The 5,603-nt window shown below is 28.5% G+C and overlaps 1 non-coding gene across 1 annotated transcript; it reads right to left on the reverse strand.

Annotated features, from left to right (window-relative positions):
• Window positions 1–444: 444 nt before the first annotated feature.
• Window positions 445–518, reverse strand: Trnaa-agc (transfer RNA alanine (anticodon AGC)). Its single transcript has one exon. It is a non-coding gene; the product is annotated as a tRNA-Ala (tRNA).
• Between the last annotated feature and the right edge of the window lie 5,085 nt (window positions 519–5,603).

Below are 5,603 nucleotides of genomic sequence, written 5' to 3' on the forward strand. Positions count from 1 at the left end.
TGCAGTGTTCCATAGGTGTTAATTATCTGTTGCTACTACTGGGCTCATAGCAACTTTTGACAAGAATGAGAATACCATCCAAGAATGAGCAGCTAATTATCACACTCAATATCCTGTGGGTACATCAGAGGAAAAACAGATGTCAATGATGCCACACTAAAACTGCCACCCTTTTTGTTATACCAGAAAGGTCTGGTATTGCAGATATTTATTAATAAAAGATGTTGATGCAAATCTTTCTGTAAAGCTTAGAAGTAAAAGACACATAAAATTTCTGTTAAATCACTAACCAGGATATAAAGAGAAGAGAATAACCCTTAAAAATATTGTGTCTATACAAACCAAAATTTTCAAGTGACTTTCATGGATTTTATTTTCATTAACCCATTCAGCCATTTTCTTCTTTTTTAAATAGACACCTTTTATTATTATTTTTTTCTTTTTTGTGGGACTGGGGATTGAACCCAGAGCCTTGTGCATGCTAGGCAAGCACTCTACCAGCTGAGCTATATCCCCACCCCCTTCCTCTAGCTGTTTTCCTGGACACTCAAGAGTCTTTTAAAATAAAAGACAAAATTACATGAAGAAATTTACCTCATAATTTATATGATAATTTTTTTCTCCATTGTATTTATTCTTTTTTTAGATTCTGTTAAATGCAAAGTAGGCCTTTACAAGTTTACTTTATGTTTATTATCAATATCTTTGCTTTTATATTAATATTCTTAACTATTTCTTCAATCTTAGTTCCCAGTTGTACTTCAGATAGATTTTAAATTAAAGCCTGCATTTAAAGTCATATTGCTAAGTTCAAATACCAGAGTGAAGTCTGACCCGAATCAGAAAAGATTTGTCTAAGAAGATTCCATCTCTGCCAGTGATTCATATACCTTTTATTATTGGCTGTGGTTTCTTCTAATTATTCCAACCGTCCTCCATCTGCTACTTTTTCTTTAAATTTAAATCCATTAATAAAATCTTCATTTACTTTTGCTGTCATGTTGTAAACTTCACTAATTATTTGCAGTTTATGGCTAATTTAGGTGGAGAAATTAAAAGTGATCACAGCTTTCTATATTAGTTTCTATTTGTGTAAAAATTTTTCCAGGCAAGTTCTATTTTCATCCTTTTATTTTTTAACAGCTTTATTGAGGAAAAATTAACACAATATAAATCAGAGTTTATATTATGTATTTATGTATCAAATTTGAAGAGTTTAGGTATATACAAACATACAAGATACTGATATCATAACAAATTAATGATCTAATATGTATACATCTTTATGCTTTGGTATATTTATTTCTTCAGGTTAAATTTACAAGTAGGATTCTGACTCCAATTTGAATTTTTATTTTCATGGTTTATGAAAATTTTCTCAAAACTAAATGACAACCCATGCTCTCGCCAGAAACATAATATGCATTCAGCAATGTTAATTTAGTTAGTAGTTTGAGAATAAAATGGTAGTTTTATTTTAATTTTCACATACTCTATTATTAGTGATGTTTTAAACAATTCATACATTTAGATAATATTTATGGACATTTTGCATTTCCTTTGCATTGAAATCTTCAGTGTTGTAAGAATCAGATTTCATGAGTCATACTGATATTGGTTTAAATCTTAAATAATTGCTTTCTTTCTCTGTGTAATATTACAATAATCTTTATACTTTCTTCAAATGCTTAAATAACAATTGTCTGTTTCTGATCATTTCTTGACATTTTATATGGATGAATTTTACCTCTGTCTTATCCATTGTCCTTACTGCTGACCAACTCGTGAAAGGAAATCCTTTCCATGTCAGATCCTGCCAATGAACTCCATTCTGAGAGAGCCTGATCTCTTCTGTGACCAAATTAGGTTTGAATTAATTACTGGTGTAATTTGAACGGAGTCTGTTTTAACTGGTGGTTTTACATAAATTTTATGTCTCCTTGAATGTGGTCATATCCTTACTAGTTCCTTAATATTATTTTCTTAACAGAACTAATTTCAAATCCATAGCAACAAATTAAATAAATAAATAGGTTCTTTGGAATCAGCCTTCATGGTTGCAGATTACTACTTTTTATATCTTGAAAGATATGCTAATGAGGATATTATATACAACATCCTTACTTTCTGTGTTTACTTTCAAGTTACAAAATGCACTGGGCATTGACAAAAATAAATTATGTATGTGTTACTCCAAATAACATTGATAATTTATGAATTTCTATTAAACCTATTATATTCCATTTTATTAAACTTGAGAACTGTGACCTATCTAGAGATTCCAGTTAAATCAAGCAAGGGTGAAAATGGCATATATGTAAATAGCTAAATACAAATTTAAATTAATGAATAAAGTAAATTTAGAAGTGCCGTGTTTTTATGCAATTAATACAGAGTTGTCTTTTAGCCAATACAGTCAAGTAACAATTATCATGTCTATATAATTCAATGATTTGTGCAATCTAATCTTTTTACATTTTTGTATCTATAGTTTCAGGATAATACAATATTAATAGAAATATTTGTTTTGAAATTTTATGATGTACTGGTAGTTTAATGTAATATCATGTTACAGCATGTTACAGTTAGCCTTCCATAACTGTAAGTTTTTCTTCCAAGAAGTCAAACAAACTAGGATCAAAAAATATTATTAAAATGCTATATTGTTGCTGAACTTTATTAACTATGTAGTTAGACACAGGATTCTGGCATTATGCCATTATGCCTAGGCATATTTAGTCTGTTTTTTTCTTGACATTACTCCATAAGCAATACAGTATAACAAGTAGATAAGTAGTATTTATGTTGTGTTGATATTATCAGTAATCAAAAGACCAATACAGTACCCAGGGGTTGTGCAAATATCATGCATTTTATATAAGGCACTCAAACATACTTAGATTGTGGTGCCTACAGAAGGTCCTGAAAGCAATCCTCTTAAATACAGAGGAAATGCTTTTCTTTTTTGAATAGTTTTGATTTCATATCCAATAAAATCATTCTCTTGCTGTTTTGCACTGTTTTTTTATTGTTAGCATATAATATACATAGATTTATATATGCTTGAGACATCAATTTTAGTATATAAACACATAATTATCTAGTAATGTAAGGACATGCAAAAAAGATTGTTGTAATAAAATTAATTAAATTTATTTTAAAAGATATTAAAAATTTATTTTAAAAGATAACCAAAATGAAGAGAAGAAAAAAGTATCAAGAATTAAAGATATATTCAGATTTTGCTTGAATAGATAATAAAAATGTGTTCATACACACATATGGTTTGAACATATTTTAATAACTTAGATTTCTATTAGTAGAGTTTCTGAATTAAGGGAAATAACCTAGGCTGACCTCATTTGAATTTCCAAGATTAGAGGCTTTATTTCCATTCAATTCTAAATCTGTATTGTTATACACATTTAATTTTCATTACAAGCCAAAAAAAATCATGAAGCCCACGTCTCCCTCTATTATGAACCGCTTGAAAAAATAACAATTTTTAATACATTTCTAAAGGTCAAATACTTTTGAAAGCTTTCCTTCCAAAACTATCAAAACTAAATTATAATTTTAAGGTTGTACATTGCACTTGCCAAAGAGCTCTTAACTGATCACACATTTGGTTAAATCACACACAACAACTACCCCCCCTTCTCAATTTTGCCTTTCACTGTTTTCATTATCTATAATTACCTACAGCCTAAAAATAATATGAGGAAAATTCTAGAAATAAGTAATTTATAAGTTTAAATTGATTGTGTGCCATTCTGCATAATCTGTTACAGTCTCATACCATGAATCTCCATTGTGACAAGGGCATGACTCACCCCTTTGCCCCCAATATTCATATCCTTGCTATATGTGCTAATTGACCAGTAGCACTTAGTGACCATATTATGTTCAAGTAACCCTCAACTCTACTTATTAATGGATTCAAAGCACAAGAGTAAAGAAACTGGTAGTTCAAATATGACAAAGAGAAACTGTAAAATAATTCCATGAAGTAAAAACAAATTAAGTTTTCTTAATAATAAGTAAAAACAATCAGTTCATACTGAGATTGCTAAGATCTACAATCCATTAACATATGTTGAAGCTTGGCATAGTGGCTCATACCTGTAATCATAGTTACTATGGGGGCTGAGACAGGAGACTCATAAGTTCAAAGCCATCCTGGGTAACTTAGTGAAACCCTGTTTCAAAATAAATAGGAAATGAAAGCTGAATAATACAAAAGAATAAATTTTGAGAAACAGAAAGCATATTTACATAATTTGAAATGAAATTTTATATGAAAAAGAAATTTTATATTAATTTGTGTTAATTTTTTATATTAATTTGAATTAATTTTGTGTTAATGTTAATGAAATATATTTAATTGTCATGATTACTCTTTTATTACTATTGTTATTAATATTTTACTTTGCCTAATTTATAAACTAAAATTTATTATAGGTCTGTACATATACGGAAGAACATATTTCATATAAGTTTCAGTGCTATCCTCAATTTCAGATATCCACTGGAGTCTTATAATGTAACCCTCAGGGATAAGAAGGAGAACTAATGTATTAGGTTATGAGTTCTATAAATTCTTTCACCATTTATTTTAAAGGAAATAGGAATAATAGTTTTAAGTCAAATAATTGTATTTGGTTTTAATTGATTGTATGCACACCTGTTTGTCAGCTAATTATGAGTAACACATTATGTTAAATTTTATGAAGGCGTTAATGAGAAACCTTTGTAATATTTTTTCCATTCTATAAATTTTCTGATTCCTCTTATGTCAACCATCTTTTTTACTTAATATGTAACTATGTAAGATGTGAATTTCTTATTACACATGTCTGTGGATTGCTTAATAAACTCATTATTACAAATTAAGAACCAGGTTGATTATTCTAGATAGTCCTAGTAGACATATCCATTACAGTGGTATTTTCTCGGTACCCTATGAAAGACTGACCATGTATATTTTTATTACATTATTTTTATTAATAAACTAAAGTGTCCTTTTTTCTGAAAAGCTAGTTTAACTTTGAAATTTTATGTTAACGCCTTTATTTTCATTTTTAAAATATCTGCCTATATTACCCTAATATGGTATTATATTTATTGACCTCTCAAGGAATGATAAGCAATTTTTAACATCAAAGCCATACATATTTATTTATTTATTTATTTATTCTCCCATCATGAGCAAAATATTTTAAAGCAATCAATGATATAAATATATGAAAATACTTCTGGGTTAAAACATTAATAAATATCAAACTTTGGATTTTTATTTATTTTCATTTTTTCATTTTTATTTATTTTCATATTTTTTAAAATTGTCTTCTGGTCTGGGGATGTTGTCCAGTGTTAGAGCACTTACCTCGCATGTACAAGGCCCTAGGTTCAATCCCCAGCAGTGAAAAATGTTATTCATCATGTAGAAGTAATAAATACTTCATCTTGTACCTGTGTATGCAGAATCTAGTTAAATATGCTCACTTTTTAGTTCGTTTATTTTTTTCAGTTTTGCTACTCTAAACTTTGTATTGAACAGTAGCTTCTACTTTTTTAAATCACAAAGATGAAGTCGATATGTA

Source organism: Urocitellus parryii, chromosome 9 (assembly GCF_045843805.1).
Source record: "Urocitellus parryii isolate mUroPar1 chromosome 9, mUroPar1.hap1, whole genome shotgun sequence".
Taxonomy (NCBI): domain Eukaryota; kingdom Metazoa; phylum Chordata; class Mammalia; order Rodentia; family Sciuridae; genus Urocitellus; species Urocitellus parryii.